General features: G+C 38.3%; 1 protein-coding gene across 1 annotated transcript in view; it reads left to right on the forward strand.

Moving 5' to 3' along the window:
- LOC143367581 (uncharacterized) overlaps positions 1-26,939 on the forward strand; it is a 257,197-nt gene that overhangs the window by 181,922 nt on the left and 48,336 nt on the right. The window lies entirely within an intron of this gene.

The raw sequence follows: 26,939 nt of genomic DNA on the forward strand, positions 1-26,939 counted from the left end.
TGTTTAAAAACCAAACAAAAGTCCTTCCTTGATTGGTATCACGTATTGATTAAAAATTTATAGGATTAAATTCATGTTAACTGGGAAACTTAATCGTAACTCGCAAATAATGACTGGAAATTTGAATCGTAATTATCGTCCAGTGTGGAAAATGATGATTTAATTGTAACTGTAATTACATTAATTACAAATCTGAGAACTATGTATCAATATTTGGTCAACATTACTAATGCGTAATTATTAAAACGTGTGCATTACTAATTAGTAAATGCAAATAAATTACAAATATAAATGAAGGAAAAATGAGAACTTAATTTCAAACAGTGTTTCATAAGACAAGTATCTTTTTTATTAGTTTACTATACTTGGACGATATTATATACTAAATGAAGTCATATTGATCGCCAATATTATTCTGCTTGCCCTCAGTGAGACCAAGAATACACAATAGATTCTTCTAAGCAATATACTGTGCACCAGCGAGGCAATTAATTATTAATTTCTTTACTATTGAACGTGGTACCACACCACTGCATTCAAATCTGCATATTAACGCGGGTCTTGGGACGTAATATTTCGTCGTATTCGACTTGGAATACGAACACAGCGAATGCATGATATATATTCTACAAGCATAATACTAATTAAGTTTTTTTTTAAAATTATTATGAGATAAATACAAAGAAACAGTGAAATACTGTTGCATGTTTAAATGTGACGATAATTCTGATAAACATGATAAATATCCCACTGGAAAAATTAATTTTGATACGTAAGGTATATTCCATTAACCCTTCGTTGACACTCTGGTTGTGAGCCACCCATAAGCTGATTTTGACGCTCTATACTGAGTTCAGCATGCTTCCAAATTGCTGGACTCTTTCCTCGGATCATCCTGTATTTCGTGCATGTCTAGTTGCCAAACACCTATGGCGCTTTATATCGCAAAAAACGCGAGACTCCTTCCTTTACGAGCTCCTCTTTCATAAAGGCGTCAAGTGCGTCTGACGTTCCTTTTGAAAAACGCGGCCCTACCAATTTCTCTGCGAGTCCTGGCAAGGCTATTGTGCTCCCTCCAACGGCGTATTTCACAGCAAAGTCATACTAGCTAAAGGCAACGTGGCGTACGATTAAAGGAAAACATTCGTCATACAGTTCCCATTCGTGTTTCTGTTGTCGGAAACTGAGGATTGCGGGGAATCATGCTAATCTCTCTACTCGATGCTTCCTCGCCCTGATACTTGTACTTTTTCTTGTTAACATAGCCTCGTCAAAAGAAAAGTGTAAATACCCCACTAAGAGGATAAAAAAACTGTTGAATATATAAAAGTCGAAAAATCAGCCTTATCAGAGTCTAAGAAACGATTTTCTATGGTGTTAATATGTATAATTGGTTTGCTTTTTGAAAACAAGATATTTATTTATTATATTTTCAGCTTACTGCATTAAAAATTGTGACGCATTCGTGTTATAATTAATAATTATAGTTGTTGTAATTTTGGTATACCGTAAGATACGATTTAATCTTTATTAAGTAGAAAATGCCTGGCATGGTCAGACCAGGAATTAAAAGTGCTTAAGCGAGAGTAAAAATGGAAGCAGAGAACTGAGAACGGATCTTTTGAATATCAAAATTAGAAAATAGTATGGTGATAGTTTACTTTTACTCTGTACGTGATAACTAGAATCCAGCGAACTACTCGTATTATGTTTATTAACATTGAAAATCACGTCTAACGCTGTCTGAATTGATTTTTCTACCTATACACATATGTTCGTTAAGCATTTTGTAAACAACTTATAGTTAATCAGTAAGAAACTCTTAAATGCACTTTATTAGCGAGTACATTTTGTAATGATGCAATATTATTACAATATTTTCTATTGTAACGATTTAATCCTCTTGCCGGCATGGATTCCTTGAATCCTATTTTTTAAAGATCGAAACCTCCCCCATCGATCTCCACTCTTCCAAGATAACTGCTTCCCACCGAAACGATGAATCAAAATAAAGATCATGCAAAAAAATATCCGCCCAAATTCAGTATTAATTATAAGTTAATATTTTCCTAATATGCTGCGATTTTATTACATGCTTTAATTTATTCTACATACATTCAAATAATTTTCTATGAAATTCAGCTCTATCTTGTTCCATTCTTCTAAAAAAATTTCTTTGACCGCTTCTTCGGTAGATTATAGTAACTAAATATATGTTAATCAAGGTTTACATTAATGTGAATTATAATATGTAATTCTGAATTTGACATTACTTAATTAAGTAAAGTATGGGGTGGGCTGATACTTTTGCGGGTATCTGTATTATATTCAAACAATATACATTTTTACTATCATATTAAAACCACCCTGCTGCTAGACTTTCCCACATAGAGATTACAAAATCATTGACTTTAAACGTAATGGCTTCGGTCACTGATGCGTTCAAGAGCTGTCGTAAAAAGAAAAATAGAAGAACAAAGAGGCAACGTTGTAGACAGTTGACGTGGTCGAGGAGATTTTATGATTGCGCGCGTTGATAAGGTTAATGCAATCCTAGGATAGAACACGGTTACTGCTCCCTCTTAAACTGGCATGATCATCGTACTGCCTTACACTTTCGAGGATATCGTCTTCAGCCTCGTCACGATGGTCATCCTGTCCTAGACGATCTCTCCTTCTTTCCCCTTAAACTACCTCGAAGGTGGTCCCATATGGAGCGTCTCGTTCCTTTGTTATCACCAACTGTTGCAGCAGTCGTCTTGTTCTACAGAAGCACGATCATCGTTTCGAGCCCCTTACAGGGAGTTCGCCTTAAATAGTTGGGGCGCCTGTTGCGACGATTACACCATCGTGCCTGTGACCTCTTCTTCTTTCATTAATCTCTCGTTTCTTCTGCAGATCGCGGGTTAAATACTTGGGAAATATAGTAAAACACGGATGATTCTGCTTAATTTGTACAAGTGTAAACAGCTTGCATAATAATAGATAGGTAGTTTACTGGGAAGAAAATTTATTCAAATTAGTGAGAGTTCGGGGTATATTTATTCAAGAATATTTATTCAAATTAGTGAGGGTTCGGGGTATATTTATTCAGGAATATTTATTCAAATTACCGAGGTTTCGGCTCGCAAATATCTGTAAGTAACTGTTTTAACGCGGAATGAAAATTTAGATTTTTTACTATTTTAGTAAATTACTTATTAGGCTGCTAATTGTATCTAGCGAAGCAAAATGGTTTCTGGAATTCGTGCTCGGCGCTCGCACTAGCATGCAGTTTATCATCCATGGCTATTATACTTCGTCTTCGTAACACTTCGATTAATAGAGGAATAATGCATGAATCGCATTATGGCCTCCGATATTCAGAATCATGTGTCTCAGTGAACCAGGATGGATCTTTGGTAGAAAACACATTTCACGACCATCCAGGAATGTCGAACGGAAACAATAACTTTAAATAAGTTAGGGTGGAGCGCAAGAACGTTTAGAACTTCAGGATTCTGTCGAATTTAGAAGTTCCTTGGACCATAGAATCGGTTTGTCTTGTTGCAATCTTATTGGATTCGAAACTTCCTCGGATTTGGAACTTCTGAAACTATTCTAGACTGATAGTACCCTATTGAATCTGTTACAACGCCTGGCACTTCGCAACTGAATCCTTGAACTCAATGAAAACGTTATTGTTCACTACAATTTCCTCTTCCTGATTGTTTAATGAATTTAATATTTGTCTCGAATAGCATCGCTGCTCACTGAATAATTACCTTCGCGGAATATAATTTTTGCTGCAAATTTTTTAATTACCAAATATTACTTCCCACGAGTTTTGTCCCCTGAGAAACAAACAATTATTCAAAGCGATCAGTTTTATATTGGTCGGAAAGAATGAATTTTGTGAACTTTGTTTTAAAATTCTTAAAAACAGTGGATTTTAAAGGTTCGCGTTCTAAATTTATATGCTAGTTATGGAAAACATGTTCACAGACGTTTCCTGACATGTATCTCTCCCATGACTAATATTCTAGTTGATTTTACTATATAAAATGTGCTTTGATAAGGAATCGATGAAAAGGTGATACTCTACTGGAAATATTTATTGCGTCACCCAGAAATAGAAAATGATTGATAAAATGATTGCTATCCAACTGACTACCTAATCTACAATCACGAAATAATATTTACCGAATAGTAATAAGTGAGGTAGGTATAAGTGATAACATGTGAATTATTCAAGTGGTGCAATTCATTTTTCCAACAGTATGAATCCCATCTAGCAATTCTTCTCAGAATTTGTCATTTATTACCGTGCTTATTATCTACGAGCTGACTCGTTACCCGGTTTCACCCGGGAATCATTTATTATGTTTGGAAAATAAAAAAGCCTAAACAAAAGAAATAAATAGCCTATAATCTAATCCAGGACGTATGTAATGTATATTCAAAATTTAATTGAAATCCGTTCAGCCGCGTTTAGGCGTGAAAGAAGGACAAACAAAGAGACAACGTTTCACTTTTATATATTAGTAAGGATAAGGACAAGGATAAGGATTTTAACCTACTATTCGTACTTACTCAACTAGCAACTCAGAATTACGGCGATCTCCTTCATGACGAGACACTTTAGTGATTAATATTACGTTTATTACTAAACACTGCTCATTTAAATTTTTGTTAAAGATTTAGTCAAAATTTAGAGGATATTCTGACACAGTGGAGTTTCAGATTTTATCCTGATTCAGTGACAACTCCTAAGGAACATCCACGAATTCGTCTCCTTGGATAAAACCTTACAGTATTCTAGAATAGCTAAAATTAAAGAAAACATATTTTGTAGCTGCTACAACTGAAATGTAAGGGCGGAAACTACCCTCCGAACATTCACCCCAAAAACGAATGTTTTCATTCCAACGCGATAAGAGATTCGAAACATCGATGTAATAAAAAACAAACACTACTTTCCCCGCTTATCAGAAATTATCGGGCTGTTTTTCCAGAGTGATAAATAAATACATATATATATATGGGGCGTTCTCGATAAAGCTGCATTTTAAACAAAAGGAAGGAAGGGGATGGAGGGTGGAATCCCGCCTGGGCGCAATGAATACGATTGTAGAAAAAAAATATCACGCTTTTGCAACGGAAGCTGGCCACGGATCGTTCGATTTTTTTTTCCTACGGTTCGATTAATCGGCGTCGCACGAACAGACCCCCGATCGCCCATAGCTCCGATATCGCGCGGATGTGGCGCGGCTTCCACGGGAATCTCGACCCGGTCGGGTCGTATCACGATATTATCACGGCTGATCTCTGATCTCTCGGGACAGATAAAGGGGAATATTCGTTTGTCGATAGACTAGGCACGGGGTGGGGGAGCGGGGGATGGTTCCCTCGACGAGGGGTAGATAGCTCCTCTGTTTTGAATCCGGAATTTTCCCAATCCTGCGGCCACGCCGTAAGCGTCAATGGATTGCCCCGAAAAATGGTTGGTCTACGAATTGAAAGTTTCTGTTAGGAACGTTATAGTTTCCGTTAAATTCGTGCTCCTTGAACGCCTTTTGTAAACAAACACCTGTTGTCGGACTAACATCGTGGGAAGATATTTGTTTCTTTCGACACTTCGGGCGATGAATGGAAGTGAGGAGATTATTTGCGCTAACAAATCAGGAATTGATTAGTAACGCTGAAAGAACGCGTATTTTTTAAGCACTTTTTATTTATGGGGTTTTATTTATCGCGTTAACCCTTTCCAATAGAATGAAACTATCGTTACTATACACCAGCCCCGTACAAACTAAGCAACTTTTGTGAAAAACAATTTTACGAAATTTTAAATACAGCGGAAATATTCCAGCAGATAAAATTAGGTGAAACACCCTGTATAATTGTGTGTTAAACGGAGAGGGCGCAGTACTGGCAAGTTCGCGAGAGAATCGAGTTCTAAATTTAAAATTTTTTAAAATAAAACCTTAATTAAGGTGCAGCGACGACACAACTGTCACCCGCACAGAAATGGCAGACCTCCGTTGTTTACACTTTCATTAGTTTTTGATTATTTATTAATTATTTATTTTATATAGATTTGTATACAAAGCCTGCACAAAACGGAACTTTGATCTTGATTTTGTCACAAATTTTTCAGTAACAAGCCCTACGCGTTTAACACATAAATTATACACGATGTCCACTAACTCCTACCTGTACCAGAACAGGTGACCTAAACTTCTTGCACTTCTCTTGTGAGTTGATTTAGTACTATATACTTTGTAGATCCTGAACATTTGTTCTTTCAATAACCTGTACATTCATAGAGTATTTTTTCCCTACCCTTTGTGAACACTATGCGCCGCTTCAAGGTTTTTGACACCCCTGAATGTGTACTCGTACAGTTCGCGACTCAAAGTGGGCACGCAAGTAGATTGAAAATTCAACGACGCACTATTAATCCGCGGACATTAAACAGCCCAAGCAACGTAACGCCAACGAAACATTCTGCGAGGCGAAGAGATCCGTCGAACATTATAATCTAATAATTCGGTATGGCAGATACAGCCCTGGCAGAAATTGAAATTTAACTCAATCCGTGGGGTGGTCTAAGTGGCAATTTCACATCGCAGCGCATCACCCAGCGTTTCCGCCCGTCGTTTCGTCACGAGATACTGGTCGAATTAATTATTTCCTCTAGAGAAAAAACGGGATCGTCGTCATTGTTCCATTTTTATGTACGGAATCCAGTGTTGCGATATTTTTAACGAGGCAAGCTTTGAAATCCACTCGAAACCCTAAGGTGGGGTTACTCACGAGCTATTAATTTCTGTCGTGTCTTACGATCATCTACAGGAGCAGTAATTACGATTCCCAGCGGGAGAGGGGTAGACAGTTGTGGTTACCGGAAGTCTAAACTGTTCAAACCGCAATGTTATTATCGGTACTTGATCGACTCGCGGTATTATCAACTTCTGACTACGTTTCGGTACAGTAAAAAAGTTGGTAAAATAAGGAACACGGAATATGTATTGGGTTGGTGGGAAAGTAATGTTCGTTTCTTATAGTACGGAAGCGAAACTATTTTTTTACATAGAAACTTCATTTAATCTTCCATTATTATTTGCGACTACATCGTTGTAGAAGCTTTGTTCATGCTAGTCCCATGCAATGAGATGAATTTTGCATGGAGATAGTTTGCGACCCACTTTTTGACCTCTTCAAAATTGCTTAATTTTTTTACTGTTTACATAATACTGTGGAAAAAGGAACAGATGGTAATTTGATAAATAATCAGAGAATGTGTAGAGTGAAGAGCAATTTTATAGCCCAAACCTGACAATTCACTTACGCATTGCGTTTAGTATTCGCACTCGAGTAATTCTGTTAGAATACTAAGCACTCTCTGCTGTCTAAGGGAGAGGAATAATATAATACAGTAATTGAGGACCTTGCAGCAAGAGGGGTGCAGCTCTATCTTCACCAACTTCGAGTATATTAGAAAGAACTGTTTATAAAATTATTGCTTTGTCTTAACATTAAAAAGAGAACACTAATTGAACTGTAGTAATATATATTTTTCACACAATAAGTAGTAGTTATAAAGTCGATAAATTTTTATTTCTATTTTTGGAGTAATGGATGCAGGTTGAAAATTTGCAATAAATCGCTAATTTGTTATCCGATTTCCATGAAACGCGCAGCAAACGATGTAGATTTTTTTTTACTTACCTATATTAAAAAACTATATTCGAAAACTATGAAAAATGGAGTTGCACTCGCTGCAAGGTCCTCAATTACACTGCCATTAAATCTAACCACCGCAACCCCTGAAGATTAAAATCACGCACACGCGACAGCGGTCGTCAAAGCGTTAACTTCCGATCGCGCAGCAGCGGCGATGTTAATGCTCTGCCAATAATGAAGCCGCCCTTCACCTCCAGTCCCCACGACATCGCGGCGTTTATGCGCAAAACCGTTCCCCCTGTTCGGCGATCGAAACGCTCCCCGCGACAAGTTTGATATCGCTCGCGGATTAATGAACACGTGTTAGCGTTTTCATGTGACCATCCGCGTGTCGTTATTCGCCGGGGATATTCAATTCGAGCACGCAAACAACTTACACGCGGATTTATTCGCGACATCCAATTTATTCGGGACAATCGGCTGGCCGATCAGCTTTGCACGGATCCATTGGCGCTTCAATTAATAACGCTTCGCGCGTAATGCTCGTTCTGTAACGAGCGCGGGGCGCGATTAAAAGCATCGTAATCAATTAACATTTATCGCGGCAGCGTGCCCCGACGTTACGCCAATTCCCTTTGCCCGATCACTTTCAATAGTTTCCCGACTGACTTCCAGGGTTCAGTCTACTGGAGCGAAGGCTTGGCGCGTTCGAGAAGATTACTCTTTGAAAATGAACGCGTGCCTTACCATATTATCAGTCTGACGTTGACAGAAGATTTCCCACTTGTCCTCCTTCCAGGCTTTGTAATAGATGGTAGAAACGAAGCTGTAGTGATTCTTCGTTAACAAATCAATAGGATAAGCGAAATAAAATTTGGCCATGGAAAGCTTCCACTTTAAGAAAAATCGATTTTGAAAATTCATCTGGTACGCGTCCATCTGCCAACCAAATGTTTTTAGTAAATGTAGTACAATACAATTTCAAATGAAATGGTTTCTAAATGTACCTGCAGTGACTCGCATTAATACTCGGACAGTTTTTAAAATCGCATAACTTTTTTAGAATTGGCCCAAACAACTTGAGTTTTTTTTAGAAGCTAGAAGGATTAGTTTGCTAAATGACGTATATGGTTGTTTTAAAAAAAAATGTATTTGGTCGGAATAGCGAAAAGAATAGTAAAGGTCGATTTTTAAACTTTTTTTGCGAGCTTGTAATGAAAATTAAAAAAAAATCATTAGAAGCTCACAAAAAAAGTTTAAAAATCGACCTTTACTATTCTTTTCGCTATTCCGACCAAATACATTTTTTTTCAAAACGACCAAATACGTCATTTAGCAAACTAATCCTTCTAGCTTCTCAAAAAAACTCAAGTTGTTTGGGCCAATTCTAAAAAAGTTATGCGATTTTAAAACTGTCCGAATATTAATGCGAGTCACTGTAAGTCAAAATTGTGAAATCACTTTTCATCTTGAGAGGCCTTGTTTCTCAGAATTTTTTCCAGAAAAGATCCAATTGTTAGTCGACTACACGCGTGTTCCCCGGATTCTCGAAATCTTTACGAACTTCGCACATCCTCCGTTTCGAAACTTTTCCCAAAAGCTCTCCTTCAATTTAGAATTCTCGAAATTCTTTAACACTGTCGTTCCTTAAGCGCGCGCAGTGAAGAGCAATGTCTTCCCTTAGCGAATCTATTTCCTAGATGGACACGAGGGCGAAAAAGCTGCACGACAGTCGTGCATATGGAAATCAAGTCGACAAACAATTTTATTCCCGTTTATGAACGAGGACCCGCGATATTTCTCGAGATACGGACTGGCGGAGAAATGCACGACATTTCGGTGAGCCACGTTCTTCTTCCAGGGAAAAGCTCCCCCGGTGCGTGCCATTTTCTCGGAGCAAGCCGCTGCTGGGTGCAACTTTGAATGCCTGCTGAGGATTTCTCGTTTCACAATGAGAAAAGGGGGATGCTCGTCTCCCTGCGTCGAAACTTGCGACGAATTCTCCGCGGAAGTGTGCCCCGCGCGCGCATTTTCAAGGAGCTCGGTATTTCTCGTATTCTTCCCCCTCATATTCCATTTTATGTATGAGAGATATATTTCCCCTCGGGTTCTTTGTATAATGGTTTATCAAATTTCCTTGTACTTTCGAGAAAACTTATGAGGTTGTTAGCGTTTCGAGACCTGCATTTAGTGGTGGGCGCTCAATCCACTGTCAATGAGTGCCTAATTTTTAATTAATCCTTTGGTTTCATTGATTAATAGATTATCAGGTTCGGTACAATTTCGAGGAGCGGTGTTATAACGCTCGCGGACTGAACTTTTTTGGACTCCCACTTACTTCTTTCAAATTGCAAGCGTGACGAGTCATGGCCACCAGCATAGCGTCTGAACAGGGTCCCATTTAATTATTTTCTGACAACACTTTGTATATAAAAGGAGTCATCCGTATAAATAAAATAAAAATAAAATAAAAAAAAAGCTTCGCATAGATTGCGCTACTAAATCATACGTTACTCATAAATCCAATTGCTTGAACTCGACTCGTGCCTAGCAGCCGTATTATCATCGCCGATCACGGCCGATTTGCCTCTCGTTAACCGAAGACAAGCGAATCTTGAACGAGTATCGAGACGTCATCGGAGGAGAGTTACGAGACCGATTTTCCCTATTTCCGTATTATCGACGCAGGCGGGGATTTAAGCACCGTTTCCAGGCCATATCGAATTTTCCACACGGCCGATTGGAAACGTAATATCGACGACAGGACGGGGCCGTTAACAAATGAAAAAGCAATAGCGGAAACTTGAAGTTCGAGCTTCCCCCGCGTCGACCGAATTTCGTATGCTTGAAATATTGATTCCAGAACGACTGTGTAACGCGCAATCCGATAGCAATCCGCTCTCTTTTTTTTCGCCAGATTTTTTGTCCAACCTAAGAAAATGGATATTATTCGATCTGAAATCCGATTTTGAGCGCTCGATGGATCACTTCATCCCTGCCAAAACTTTATCAATGTTTGCTTTTAGGAAACGGTGCGTTTGCGGCATACGGTTACTATTAAGCTTCTTCTCGTTTCGGCGAGCAGAATATGTTGACGCGAAGAAACAAAAATTAACGTTAATTTTCAGTGTCGCGAAAATTTTTGCAGCAAGTTCCTTTTACGAATCTCCATCGGATTCAGAGGTGTAGATTCACCCCGGAAAGTAGTGGTCATCACTGTTTTAACCCCCTGTACATCTTCCACTGGCTTCCCCAGGAAAAGTAACCGCGTTCGTGGTTACACCACCGAAAGTCCCGACCCAGTGTAATTCCAAGAATCTCGTGGTAGCTGCAGACCTTCCATCGCCCGGCGTCCCAATAAAAAGGTAAATAATTCCACGAGCAACGAACGGGAGGCTGTAAAATTCAATCCGGCGAGGAATCGAGGGAAGAATTCACGCTCCTTCGCGACAGATGGAGCGCTGGACTGTACCGCGCCGCGGTATTCCTGACCCGGCAGCCGAGATTCCGGTGTCATACGTATTTGGGAACAAAGTCGAAAATAACCGGAGATTCCGATCCATTTTTCAGCGGGATTCGTGAGAGCATCGCGCGGTCAACGACCGGCAGTTTCATGGGGTGCAACATCCTATCGAACGGAAATCGTTCCACTTTGACGCCGTGGCTCCGAAGGGGCCGAGGAGCAGTCGCAGACCAGCCAGCCAGTCGATGCATTCCTGCCCGCCACTAAATAAAAATAAGGGAGAAACGTCCTTTACCGCGTCGGCGACGGGGCCTGCATGTCGACGCGAATCCATTTATCCCAGACCGTTGTTTCACGGGTGGAGAATGGGATTAGGATAAAAAAGGGATTAGCAGGTTTCGGGACGGGAGGGCAAGTTTTAAAGGTCGAGTCGAGTGGCTTTTCAGTTTATTGGATGGTGCTTTTAACTGGCAAGGAAGTTTGGCGATTCGTTAATTTACAGAAGTCCGAAACTTTGCAGAAATGTGGCTCGAGTGATGCTAATAACGTAACTATTCTTTTATTCGCCGATAAAACGGCCCTGGGGGTGGAAACACCCCCCTCAAAGAAATCGCGAATTTTCTTATTATCGTGAATATCTGCGAGACCGTAAAAGAGATCGGGAATGAAGTTCGATTCAAAGTTTTGTGGGTTTCGATAGCCTACAATATTGTGATAATGAATTGTCGAAAAAAAGAGTGGTGGGGATAGGTTTTGGAGAAAATAATGTGTTCGCAAATCCATTGTCGCTGCTTTGGAGGACATAAGAAACCATAGAACTTTGAGTTTTGCTTCTTTTTTATATCGTTTACAGTTTCGTAGATATTCACGATAATCTGAGCACTCGACAATTTTTCGAGGGGTGTTTTCACCCTTAAGACCATTTTATTGGTGAATCAAAAAATAATTACAATATTAGCCTCACTTTCTCCAAAGTTTCAGATTTTTTTGAATTTTCCAACCCCCTAACTTCCCTTGTGAATAATATAAGGATGCTGAATGGTCTACAGCGTGTCACCGAACTTTGGTAAAACACTAAAGGCTGTAATTTTATAAAAAAGGAAATAAATCGAAGATGTGGGATGAGCTTTTTTTAATTGTGACTTTGTTCTCGAGAGTGGTTTTCGAACAATTAGTAAATACGTGCGCAGTTAATTATTAATCGGCAGAATAAAGCAATAAATGTTTGTGTAAAAGAAAGCAGGAATTATAGGATAACTGTTTGTCGGTCGAGGGTGTATTTGCGAGGAAATTGGTTTTACAAATGCAGGTGAATTTCGGAGTAGATTTAGAGCAATGAGTTCAATTTCCTAGACACGTAGGACTCTTTTTTACTTTTTGTAATTTACTTTTAATCACCCACAGTTCTATTACTGCAGGGTCTCTGTACACCTTGCTTCGTTTAATTACGGATTCACGTGGACCCTATTGTTCGGTTCCGGCTAATTTAATTGGAAACGACGTGTACGCATTTATAGAACAACAATTCCACAAAAGTAGATAAAGAATATTCAGACAAACTTTTAAAAAATAAGCATCGAGTGTTCAGTGAAGTGAGAATATCAGGTCCATGAAGATTATTACATTACACGTCATTAAATTCGCGGAAACCTTAAAATCTGGAAAACTATGATATTGGGTTGATCGAAAAGTTCATACCGAAATTGGAGGAAATTTTTTGGCATTTTTTTTTTAAATTCGGTGGCAATGTTTTTGTACACAATTGGCACTTTATTTAATAACGAATGCGCCGTTTACCAGAGATTCGTAATTAATAATCCTCTTCCGATTCCATCGAATACATAGTCGAACTCAATATTTACCAAAAATTGTTTCCAATATGCCATGTACTCCGTTAAACAGAATACATTCTTCCTGCACCGTGTTTTTGCCAATAACAGAAACGAAGATGTCAGTGGACATACTAAGGCACAAGACTCGCCGTGTATAAAAGTAGCAGCTTGAAATTTTGCCTCGTCCATCGCCCTGTACCTTCGATCGCACGAGGATCATTACGATTCGGTTACGCTCGACGAAAACAGAGGAAAACTGCACGGAACTCCACAGAAATGGCAGCGATGCCACGAGAATGTTTCGCGAAATAATCGTGCTGGTGGTACCAGTGAGCTGCGCGCACCCCGAGGCATCTGCTGAATGTTCCCGGTGACTAAGAAAAATATCTGAGCTGCGGAGGATGCCGGAATATTATATTCCGTAAAGGGTAAGTGGAGAAAGAAGAGCCTGCTCCGCGACACGCAGTATTTCACGCATGAGAAACGCGATATTCGATGCTCGCGCCTAGTCTGGCTTCAACGTTTTTTAACGCCAGCGTGCTTTTTTATCAGGCAACTTAAGGGATATTTATTGCCCCGTCGTAGTTTTGTAGTTCGCTCGTATCGCGTTGCGTTCCAACAACAAACCTCTTGAAACTCTGTCGACAAATGTTGTCGCTGAAGTCGTGACACATAAATCCGCGCGACAATGTTGGGCCGCAGGATTTAGGGCTGACTTTTTCGAATGAAGGGGCGCGCAGAGCTCCCACCCCGCGCATGGTATTTAGCCCGAGATTGTGGGAATCATGGACGATCTTCGAAGAGGAATATTTGGATCCACGAATCTTTAGATTCTACGCAGATCCTTCGACTCATAGGATGTCAAGTGGAAGTTCTGAATTTTTATGGTTTGCGATGTCCTTTCTACGTAGGCCATTATTAATTCTGATAAATGGGAACCAAAGGAAAGAAATCCAGCTGCGGTGATTTTTGTAGAAAAATTGAATACCCCTGGGGGGTCCTGCAAGATTTTGGTATTCACGTTATTTTCTGGTATGTCAGTTCCCTCTATTTTGCTTCTTCCAGTAACTGATTAGTTAAGGGGTTAGATCACGTTGGCCAGGTCAAGAAATATCGTATCTTTGGGAATTTATTTCTATGTGACAAATACACTTTTATCGATAGAAATTTTCCAATGAAGATAGAGACATCTTTGAATAATATAATATATATATATATATATATATTATATTATTAAAAGATGTAATATAAATATATATATATATATATATATATATTTTCAAATATCAAAACATTTCGAAAACTTTAAATGCGTTTTTCTCGAGACCACGTTTTCCGAAACGGTGTCCGCTGTAATTCGAGTAAAACACTGTGGATTTTTATAAAATTTTGCACAGATGTTCTTAAATGTGTTCTCTATCGCCCGACCGTCAACTTTTCTATATTTTAATTTTTACCTGACTTATGCGTAAATAAAGTCCATTTTCTTACACACAAAAATGAGCTTTTTGCTTCAAAGTCGAAATATTGATTTTTTTTTGTGTGAAAATGTTGGACATTTGATGAGGATATCAGTTTTAGCCGAAAAATGTGCCTAAAATGTTAAAACTTTCTTAGAAAAGTAATAAGAAAAGTAAATTGCGATATTGAATTGTAGAAAAATATTAGTTGTATTATATTATTCATAATTTCACTCTCTTTTTGTTCCGCTCTGATTTTAACACTGAATTGCAAAACACGTTTTTTCTTTCACTGAAAGTTACACGTCCGATCAATTTCGTGGGCCACCGGTGGCCCACGTGGCAAGGAACGTGGTAAGCATGCCTGGCAATAGCGACAACGTAAAGGTTCGACTTGTTTTCCAAGGAAATGGAGGAAAACCAAACGACGTACGTGAAGAAGTTTCGCGTCACGAACCAGAGGACTGGAGTGGATTTCCCTGTTCGTATTTACGTGTATTTTGTACTTATATTCAATGTGGTCGCGAGTATTCACCGTGGATTTGAAGATCTTCGCGGAACTTCGCGGAAGCTTCGCAAAGCAGAAGATATGAAACTAAAAGGGGCACAAGAAATTAGAAATTAATTTAAATATTTTTAAACATTGAATAAACGTCAATTATACGTCACCTTCTTATAAAAAGCTCGCAGAAAAATTCAAAAGACACATAGGGCACGGTTTTAGAAAAGACAAGGAGAAGATACGCAACAAACTTGTTCGTTAATCTCCAAGAGAAATTAATTTCGTATTCATTTAATTCTTAGCAGAGTTAAGTTTATAAATTTTTCTTCGTCTACCTTGTAATATTATACTAAAAACTCCGTATTAATCTGGATTCTTTTTTGGTAATAAAGCTCCTCTTATTCCAACTCGTCGCTCTTTCAAACTAATTGAAATTCTGGTTACTACCTCCCGTCCTTGAATATTAGTTACAGCATAAAACTTACTTCCTTGTTACGGCATCGCGAGTGCGTCACGAATAATGCAACTTGGTAGAATGTATGTACACTCTGTGTATGTGCATTAGCACTTCGGTATGATATCTGCTTGTCTGACTGCGGTACACAGCGTCTGAGGGATGGAGAGTTGGTGCCGGTTTCTCGTCGAATTTTAACGACGGTAACTAAATCTTAACTCGTTCGCCGAGCTTTATTATCCGCGCCATAACATCTAGGGAGAAACGGAACCTCGCAGCGGGGAACTTCGCGATGCTTCCGATTTATTGTGTCGCAATGCCTGCGACTGCACAGGCCCGACATTAGTGACCTTCTTTCCGACTTACAAGGAAAGATCCCGAACCCGAAAATTCCCAAAAAAATCTGAAACTTTGTGAATACGTACGGGATTTCCTCCCGATTACAACGCAATTTTTGTTTGCTGCCCAAATTCACTCTAAGGGGTTGAAATTAACCACTGAAAATTCGGCTGTTTTCCGATTTTATTCTGTAACTCGCAATCTGTAAGAGATGGAAAAAAGTTTCAAGTCACTTCTTTTAATTAGGACTATCATTTGGTAACTTCCCGGAAAATAGCCAGAATTTAAGGGGTGAGTTTCACCTCCTTAGAGTGAATTTGGGCAGCAAACAAAGATTGCGTTGCAATCCAGGCGGAAATCCCTTACATTTACACGAAGTCTCAGAATTTTTTGAATTTCGGGGTTCGGGATCTTTTCTTGTTAGCCGAGAGCCAACGAGCGACGCAGACTTTCAACTTTCAAGTGGCGGCGATCCTAAGCGATCTGCAAAACACAAAGCTAGGTACTTACCGAACGAATTCGGCAAACAGTTTTCACCAATTGCTCGATATTGATTGAAAATTAAAATGGCCGTTTCGTATTTGGTCCGCGAACCGTGTAAACTGTCTGACGATCAGAAAGGCTGTTTATATTGAACAAACGTGTCTCTCCACAGGAATTTTTATAAATCTACTGTTGTAGGAAACTTAGAAAGTAATTGCTTCCATTAATCCTTAAGAATTTTAGAATGGAATTCTTGACCTGGTCAGTTTTACCAGCAAGCCAAACGATATAACCAATAGCATATAGAATAACGAATAATAAATGATACTAGAAAATGCGTGAAAATACAAAAAATACCAGTGGCCAGCGACAGAGTGTGTGACACGTGAAAGGGCCCTAATGACAGTAAGATGGCGACAGTACAAAGCTGGTAACACGAGGCGCACAGAAACTATCGAACGTAATTGCAGCGCGGGCACAATGCGCGCGATTCAATGCAGAGATAGTAATAAAGGCCGCCTGGCTCAAAGCACGGAATTTCCTATTTTCTGAATTATCGCTCTCGATCAGTGGAGACCTCGCGAGCAGTGGACACCCGTTCGTCCGGTTTCCCTTCTTGGCATCGGGTCGCAAACAATGATTTTCCTCACGTACCCACCGCCGACAACCGGGCACAATACGGAAAATTGCAGTGATTGCCGGCTTTGTACAATGAGCACGCTTTTGTTCCGACCTCGTCTAACGAACAGAGGGCCAAGGAAAAGAATTCCTGTGGGCATGGCCTCTCAACGATCGCTGCTAGGGGCAGCATGTGCTGAGGAGACAGTTCGCACGAGTTTTCCGATTGGCGAAGACAGGCGTTTCGAATACGCTACGGGGGAGCTTTGGTTAAGCTTGCGATAACATCAGCTGTTTAATTTCTGGAGTCAACGGAGACTCCCTTGGAACTGCAATTATATGCAGTTTAAATTGGGCGAATTTCTGACACCCGAGGGGGAATTTGGGACCGCGGGTGGTAGAAGAAATAGGAGTGTTTGTGGATTATAATTATTGGTGGTAAATGAGCATCGATGGGTGACTGTAATCACCGCGACACAGAAATAACAAGACGAAGAGAGTAATTGACTGTTTCACCTAACTATTTAATTAGACAAAGAATTACATATTTAACATTTAATACTTGAATATAGTATTCAACGTTATTATGTAATTTAAAAAATATAATATTGAACAGTATATTATATTTATAATATTGAACAGTATATTATATTTATTTTCCCCGATTTAAATAATATAATATTGAACAGTATATTAAATATAATTTAAAAAATATAATATTGAATAGTATATTAAATATAATATTGAACAGTATATTAAATATAATTTAAAAAATATAATATTGAATAGTATATTAAATATAATATTGAACAGTATATTAAATATAATATACTGTTCAATATTATATTTTTAAAATTATATTTAATATACTGTTCAATATTATATTTTTTAAATCGGGGAATCTCGGATAAAACCCGATACCTGGGTAAAACCGGGACGTGCTATTATTTTTTAAACTAACTTTCCCGCGTCGTTGCGGCGACATATTGTCGCGTTGTGCAGTTTTCATGAACAAAAGATGATCGTGTTACAAGCGTGCTTACTAAGGTTACATTGTCTTGTGTGTTTTTGAAGGCTCTGCTCTAATTTTCGATCACTAAGAAACATCAAACACTTTTGACACTGTTTAGGTAGATACTTTTTGGTATGAATTATGTTAATTGTTGCATATTAAAGTGTAAATAATTAGAAGGTTCGTTTTTACTCCGCTATGGTATTGTTGATAATTCGTAATATTTACAAAAATTCTATGCTGGGGCAAAACCGTACGGGGTAAAAGCGGGTACCCGGTTTTGGACAAAATGTGTATAACAAAGAAACGAAAAAGAGGAAGTTTCCAAAAATAGAACTAAATCTTAATATAGGGCTACAACTAAAAAGAAAGAAAACCACAATATTAAACGAAATGCCGAAGGACGATGATAACAGTGGTGATGACGTTTGCATTTAAGTCCAAGAATCATATGGTTCATCGAAATTAAATGAAGGGTGGGTTTACAGCTTTTTCTAACTGGTTGGGAGATTGAAGCATTGGATGAGTTTCATTTTTACAGGTGCTTGGGCCAATATCTAGTATGGTGCTTGGTTTTACAAACGGATCATATTTTAAATCATTATTTTTTTGCATTTTTCCTTCTATTAAAAAAATTGGATATGTACTTTTATTTAAATAGAGTTTATTCTAATGAGTCCGAATTGCAATTTATTTTTTACTTAACAATGTCAAACTTATGAGATTCTATTCTTAACGTCCCGGTTTTGCCCCCGTCTCCCCTGCTTACTGACGATTTTATATTTTTATATTGGAAGTCACAAATTTTTCTAGATACTATAAATCGAATTGCGTTATGGAAAGTAGCACCTTTCATTTGTCTTACGAAGGCTAGCACATTTCGATTTGCCATCGCGGAAGAAGCACGTTTCACGGTTTGCCGAGCATTATGTTCACGAAATATTCCAATTATTTTGCACGTTACGCCGTATCCGTAAACAGTGGGAGTGAAAAGTGACAGAGCATCCTCTCAGACCTAATAATTCCGCTATAAACGCGTATTTCACAGTAAAATCGATTCGACGTCTGAAGAATCGCCGCTGAGTGTATTGCCGCGTATAGGCAATATGGATAGGCTCTTTCTTTCTTCCTGTCTCGTCCTTCTCTCCCCATTTCCCGTTGTTTATTTTTTATTTTTTTTTAGTAATCACAGATCACAGTGAAGAACAAACGCAGTATGACGTAAACGACGATCAGAGAGGAACAATCAGTCGCGAAGCTGCAGCTGCGAGATCATATCTCAGCCGTTGAAGCACGAAGCAGATTCTTTTGAGAAAGTAATAATGGTGCAGTTGTGAGCAAGGTACTATTGTGGAACCGTTCGGGTCCAGGATGCAAAATGGAGATCTCTTTTGCTCGCGATGAAACGGGGGAGAGAAAAGAAAGAAAGGGGGTTAGAACAAAGACGCCTGGAGGAGGAGGAAAAAAATTAACGAAGAAACGGTGGGATCGGGCGGTCCAACTTAGGTCTGATGTTAAAGCGTAATATGGAGTTGACCAGATTGGAACGAATCTTCTAAATTGTATTACCTAAGGAAGGAGGGAATCGGGAATTGGAAACGATTCGTGGAGATTGTAGCGGTGAACACAGTTAAAGACTATCGAACAAAGAAATGTGTGTGTGATCATTGTGGTTTGAATAATACGGCTATGGAGAATTATTGTTAAAATGCTTGACGACGTAGTAATCTGTGTTACTGGGAAATCGCGATTTAGTGTTCTGTGATATTATGCTCCTCTAATAATCCAAATTCCAAACTATCAGAAGTGAACGTGGTTTGCACTTGATGCCAGGGATTTTAAGGAAACTGAAATATGATGTAATTTAGGTGTAAATAGGGGGGGTTTAAGTGATCAATTTGCTGGTTCTAAGTTGATTTGAAAAATACAGGTCGTCGAAGTTTACAATTATTATTAGGGTGCTATGCTGCGGTCCACAAATCGATCACTTTCTGCACTCAATGTTAGGAGGCATTACTGAGATTGAAATATAATGTAGTTTAGGTATAATTAGGGGGAGTTTAAGTCATCATTTCGTTAATTTTGAAATTGGTTAAAAAATACAGCACATCGAAGTTTACAATTTTTGCCTAATTTCGCGAACACAGGCTCAATAAATGAATTTCTATTTCCGAAACACTGACCACGTGGAGTTTATTCTTATTTTATTTTTATTCAGAAGGATTAGACTTCCTGAGCAATTTTTTTCAGACCGAAATATCGATGTTGCCACAAAAAAATTGTGAAGAAATATGCAAAGGTGAATGTAATAGTAACAGCACTAACAAGGGATGATTCTGAACGCAGAAATTCAAAAAATTCTGAAACTTTGTGAATATGTAGGGAATTTCCTCCTGATTGCAACGCAATTTTTGTTTGCTGCCCAAATTCACTCGAAGGGGGTGAAATTAACCCCTGAAAATCGGCTATTTTCCGATTTTGTGTTATAACTCGCGATCTGTAAGAGATAGAAAATAAGTTTCAAGACAAAAGTTACTTCTTTTACTTAGATCTATCATTTGACAAACAAAATTATTTTACAGTTCACGAGTTATAACAGAAAATCGGAAAATAACCAGATTTTCAGGGGTCAATTACACCCCCTTAGAGTGAATTTGGGCAGCAAACAAAAATTGCGTTATAATCAGGGGGAAATTCCCTACATATTCACAAAGTTTCAGAATTTTTTCAATTTCTGCGTTCGGGATCTTCCCTTGTAAGATAGTGTAATACACAGAATTAAGACATTTTTTCACATATTCCAATCTGCAGAGTAGACAACCACAAAAGTGTCAATTTTTAAAAACAGCGATACTAAGATATACTTTCGAACTGAGAGTGAAAAAATGTTTATATAGATAACAGTTTCGAACAACAAATGAAAGCTAATACACTTCTCTCACTTGGCAAATACAATGCTGGTTTATAAAGGATAGAGGAAGCTAAAACATGCGTGAATGTATCAGAGGGACTAATTGTTAGCCAGAAAAATATCTGTTGCGAAAAAGTTCTAAACCTCCAATAATAAAAAAAAAACAAGCAGCGTCACGTTTGCTTACTTGTACCATTTTGAGAACTACACATTGTCCTGTTTGAACCATGGACCTAAGAATTAAATGGACGGAGCACAAAGCTGCGGGGTCTAAGCTCGTGTCAGTAAGGGGGGGTGCACGATACTGCGCATGTGGTTGTGGACGATCGGTGATTGGTTAATGAAAGTGACATATCATCGATAAGAGGCATTGCCTCTTTTATATTTTTTTTATGATTAAGCTTGTCGTTGAGTTTGAAACGTTAATACATAATTGCAACATCATATTTTGGTCTCTTGAGACTTGGTAAAACTTATGCCACTGGTCAGTTGAGGGGCGCATATGTAAGTACATACATATAAGTAATATATAAGTGCACATATAACATGTATAGTTTTATACATGTAAGCATATTTTAACACACCCTATATAAGCATTTCGTTACAAATAAAGTAGTACGCGACGCATGCGTACTACTCTGCCAATCACAAGCCATCCACCACGACTTCTCTCCCCCCGATCAACTGGCTCGACCCCCTCGTCCGTGTTGAGACTTTGTGCTCCGTCCATTTAATTCTTAGGTCCATGGTTCGAACCAGCAACAGCAGCTCCCCCAGGAATAAAAGCGAAATAACAATGGTAGTTCCCTGCACATTCAATGAATGCACCCCAGTCGTGTAAACCTTGGCCTACATTCAGAGTACGCTGTTGCAGGTATCAAGTACTCTTAACACACTTTAAAACGCCAAGTTTGAAGAGCAACATTACCAATTCTCAAGCAGCCAGCACCTTTGCGAGTGGTGTCTTGACGACCCTCGTTTTTCACGGAACAGATATCCCACGAAACAAGTTAAGCGTCGATCAATCAACTGCAGGCACTGGGCATTGGAGAACAGCCTATGGTGCGATTGGCACACAGATCGCGCCACTTAGTTTGGGTATTTGTAGAGGTCGGGAAAGAGTAAGATCGGAGAGTCGGCGCTGGGGGAATTGGTAACGCGGCTGACGCAGAGGATCCGCAGAGCTTCGGTTCGAATCCCGAGGTTCTCTTTTTCCGCGTGCACTACGAACGTGTTCCAGATTATTGCTCTATGATCTAGTAATTTTTAAGAAGAAGAGACCGCTGAGGAGGAGCTATCCACGCTCGGAACGTGCGTCCCCGTAAAACGCCCGAAGTGTGCAAGCGTGTGCGTGACTCCCCGGCCGTCACGCCCGATCCTTGTAATTCCCTGGATAAGGGGTTACGTGGGTGGTGCCACGGATGCTCGTCATCCTCGCAGACACGGGGTACATCGGGCGATTGTCTATCAACAAAGACGGTCTGCCCTCCGAAGCAAAACGGAATTCGAGCCCAACGGGATCCATCTAGGAAGATACACGTACACATTGGACTTTGGTCGTGCTTCGGCATCGTTCAATTTTCCTTAACGGCTCCTTCGGTCGAATGATGCCGCTGGCGGACGGTTGCGCGCCGGCAAGGTCGCCCTTCCAAACGTTTCTCAGCAGATGGACAGCTGGGGCAAAGCTGTTGTTATATTTTTCAACCGACAACTTCTGCTACGGAATGAATTTAGGTTTGGGTGTACTCGATGGCTCTTGAATGTAATTTTGGACCTAGTATGTAAAGCAGGGAAGGATTTAACGGGCGGCTGATGAAGAGTTGCAGCCTAAGCCCCTACCCGACGGCCCATCTTCAAGAAAATTATGATTTTATCCAAATGCTATATTCTTTTTCTGTAGCACTGCGCTTAGCTCGTTTTTAGTAAACTGCCTCTTCATTTTCTGGATCAAATGGACCCCATTACAAAAAGGCTTGATTTAAATTGGGGTTTGTCGGTTTTTCAAAACCGGGTTTGAAAACTGTTTTTTTTTTTAAATCTGTAATATTCGAAAAGCGGCTTTTAAATTTAAAATAACAGGCTTCGTATACTAGAATTAATATGTGAAAATGAATGAATTAATTAATTAAAAACGTTAACATTTTGACTCGATATCGCCTCGGACTCAAGCATATTTTAGTGGGTAACACTAATAAATTTACCGTAAAACTAATCTACATGAGTTCATATTTTCGGAAGAAAAATACTAAATGAAATAAAGATGTATAATTTACATTTTGTACGGATTTTAGTTATTTTAATTTTTGTTTATTTATTTGGTTTTGTATAGGTAGAGTATATTTTATTTTATTAAATTTTTGTAATTCCATAAATATTAAAAAAACTGAAAAATTTTAAAATAATATATTTTGTTTCTAGTTTAATTATTTTTGTTGTGAAAATTCGAAAACTGGTTCAACCTGTTTTTTGGGAATCGCAGAATTCGAAAACCGTTTTTTTCAAAAGTCAGGTTTTGTATAAACCATAATATAAGTCAAGCGATGGGCTTATTTTATTGAAAACACCTCAGCGAATATGGTAGTATTTTCTTCGGAATTTGAGAATCACGAACTTAAGTCAAGATTTGCAAAACAAGAGTTTATTTATAATTTTCACTGTTATAAAACTGACTTTTTTCAACCGGAAATAAAATTATTCTGGAAGACCGAAGCTTCTCGATTAAAATAAAGAAGGAATCAGCTAAATCCGATAAATAGTTTTCGAGATAAAAAATTCATAAGTACAACCCAGTTTCACGAAAATAGGCAAAGATCGCAGAATTCAAGGCTGCGTATTTTTTAAACAATTTGGAAATTGGCAATATGATGACTTAAACCCGCCCTAATTTCATGAGAACTACAACATATTCTGATTTGAAGAAAATCCCAGACATGGAGGGAAAGATGTGATCGATTTGGGGTGGAATACCCTATATAAACTAAATGGAAATACAAGCAAAACACGACCCCTTTCAAGAAACCTTATACATAAACAATTTTCCAGCCAAAAAGGCAGCATACCCTTGTATTTCTTGAAAACCCTTTTTCTCATTTCAATTTGTTTTATTTACACATATTATTTTACTGGAAATAGGGAATATTCAACCCGAGTGTATCAACCCTTATATAAACACTAACCCTCATCCCTGTTTTTTTTCTGACTGAAATTAATATTTGCAAAACAGGGTAAGTTCAGGTCGTTAAAACATGACCTCCACAAATCCAAATCGTTTCCCAGATTCGCTTCTTTCCACGGGGACGTAAACAAGAGCCAATATCCAGCTCGCAGCTCGTAAACACCGTCACGAAAATTACAATATTTCCCTTCGTTAGAAATACGCGCGGATAAGCGTGCGCTGACTATAATACGGCGAAAAAAAAACAGTGATGGCAGGTGAGAAAATAGCAGCGTTGTTTTCAGCGTTTCTTGCGTTTGGGATACGCTTCCCGACGTATTTCTCAATTTCCTGGACGCCCATCGCGCTCGTTTCACTCCCTTTTTTCGCTCTTCGTTTTCTACACATCAGTTTGATTTCTCATACCAGCTGCGGAAATAAACGAAAGCCCCTGCCAATATTACTGGCGTTAAAGAGAGTTGCGAAATGTTGAATTTACGGATAGCTGCTCGACTTTCTCGTTATTTTCCAAATTAACGACCTCTGCGTCTCTTTCTACTATCAATTTCCATGATTCTTAAGAGCTTTTTTTATACAATGCGAAGCTTAACTCGTGGCGCAACTGGAAAGAGGATTCATATTTATTAATATTTTTCGTTCTTTAAAATTCAAAATCTGATATGATTTTACATTAAAATATAAATATAATTTAATTAACACAATTAATTATCAATTATTTATTATCATTATTATAATATTAATAAACTTATTTATTAAAAATAAAGTATTAATATGAATGACTTTAAAAATTTCAAGTTTATCATTTATTAGAATAATTTTATTGTATTAAAAGATTGTAATGCTAGAATTATTTACTTCATTATTTCACTTATTAAAAGAACAATTCTATTTTTAGGATTAATTTTTTTACTTCAAATATACGTATGTTTTAATTATAATTATAATTAAAATGTCAATATTCCCATTAAATTATACATTAAATTTAATAAGAAAATCACGACGAGTCTACACAACGTAAGTGAAATTTACGAAATCATTTTTTTGGAAGAAGCTTTGTTTTCGAGAGAAATGATTTTCAAAATTACTTGGCTTTGCGTGCCTGATTTGGAGAATATATGAAGCTTAGGCCATCGTTTTGGGCTGCGTTATTTTTAAACTATATTGAAAAAGTTGAGTTTAAAATTTGTTTCATTTCATCGAAACATCTGTACCTTACTCTGCGTAAGAATGAAACCGTATTCGAGTTGTAGTGATTGTGTACTGAACAATAATTTACGTAGCAACCTAATGAGTTACCAAAAAAAAAGTACTTAGGTGTAAATAGATCCTGTATCAAAACACATTGAAATAGATTATGCTTCTTTAATTCGCCATGCAAAACTCTTCTTAGGGAAGGGTGTGCATTCTTAAAAATATTTCGTAACACTAGGAAACAAATAAAATGCAAAAACCTATGTATCATTCGGAACGTGTCACTATCAACAGCCACAACCCTAGTATATACAGAAATAATCAGTAACACAGTAATTCAGTAGGAAAGCTGTATTAAAATCTGACGAATCTTCAAAATCGTTTTTCTTGAAAACCAAAACCTCGTGGTTCGATTCCCGAGCATTCCACTCCACACTTTGTTTATTTATTTCTACACGAACAATCGATCCGCCTCCGCTCGCGCCAGGAATTTCGCCCCACCCTGTATATCCCCGTTACATCCAGCTCTGATTTCCTGTTTGCGTGGCAAATCACGCGAGACGCTTTTACAATGTTTGCGCGTTAATTTTCGTTTTCCGTGTGTCTTCCTCTCGCACTTGGGACACCGTCTAGCAATGTAATCACCGAGAACAAACAGTTCCCATCTGTGTCAATTAGTACAGAACGTCTACTGCAGTTTGTCTCTGCTCTAGTTTCGGCTCTGATCAATGCGCAATGTCAAGTAGACGTTACGTTAATGTAAAACGCGTCAAATGCCGTGGCGCTGGAGATTGTTCGCTGTTGTTTCGCCCGGACACTGTTTTATGCGTTCCTGTAAAAAAAAACCCCACGAAAACGCGGTGGTGTTTTGGCGCAAACGAAAACATTCGTCGGAGGGATGTAAATTTTTACATCGCCACAAAAAAATCGGTGTTTTGTTTTGGGGCGGAACTGTTTAAGAATAAAAATTCTATGAATATTTTTGCAACTCGATTAATATCAATAGTAATTAGTTCATGCTAGTCTTATACCAGGGTTTTGATTACACTGTCATTAGGTTGGTGAAAAATGTTTGTATATGTTCAAAGAAGGCTGATGAGAAATTACAGTTTCAAAGTAGTGTTTGTTAATGGCAGTGGTGCTTCAGTTCCTTTGTTATTGTATTCAAGGCTTCTAGACTTTATGAACTGCGGAGCAGCATTCTCAGTGAACCCTGTGCTGGAGAGTCTTTCGTCGTGTACACAGTGATTAAATGAAAACCAGAGTGCGAAGTTTTATGCATTTATAATTTTACAGGCAGCATGCTGCATAATTCTCTGTTACATCGAATAACATTACAGCTTCTCAGAATTATCACTGAAAGCATTATTAAACAGAAGCTGAAAGACTCGGAATTTGAAAAAGGACCTTTTAGATATTCTTAAAATCTTATTCACTTTTTCATTTAATGGTAGAACCCTTACCAAATTTTTGCAGAGAAAGGAAATAATTGTAAACCAAATTCTAAACTAAGTAATCCTGAAATAATTCTATAAAAAAAATCGTTTTATGCATCGTCCAATAATTCTGTTCTAATAATTAAATCGTCAGTACGTTTTTATCTGCACAAAAATTTGTCGTCAGTAAAATTTCAAGGATCTCCCAAAATAAAGCTGATACTCCACTTTCTGATCGATGGAGGTTTCCGACAAAACTCAAGGCGAACTCGTAAAATGATCCTTCGAGGACGATTTATGGAGGGCGAAAATCGCCAAGGACATTTGCTGCGGGACCAAAGCTTTCGATCAATTCCTCAGAAAGTTTCAAGTCCAAAGATCCCGCGCATATTTCT

The sequence above is a fragment of the Andrena cerasifolii genome, chromosome 4, assembly GCF_050908995.1.
Source record: "Andrena cerasifolii isolate SP2316 chromosome 4, iyAndCera1_principal, whole genome shotgun sequence".
Lineage (NCBI taxonomy): Eukaryota > Metazoa > Arthropoda > Insecta > Hymenoptera > Andrenidae > Andrena > Andrena cerasifolii.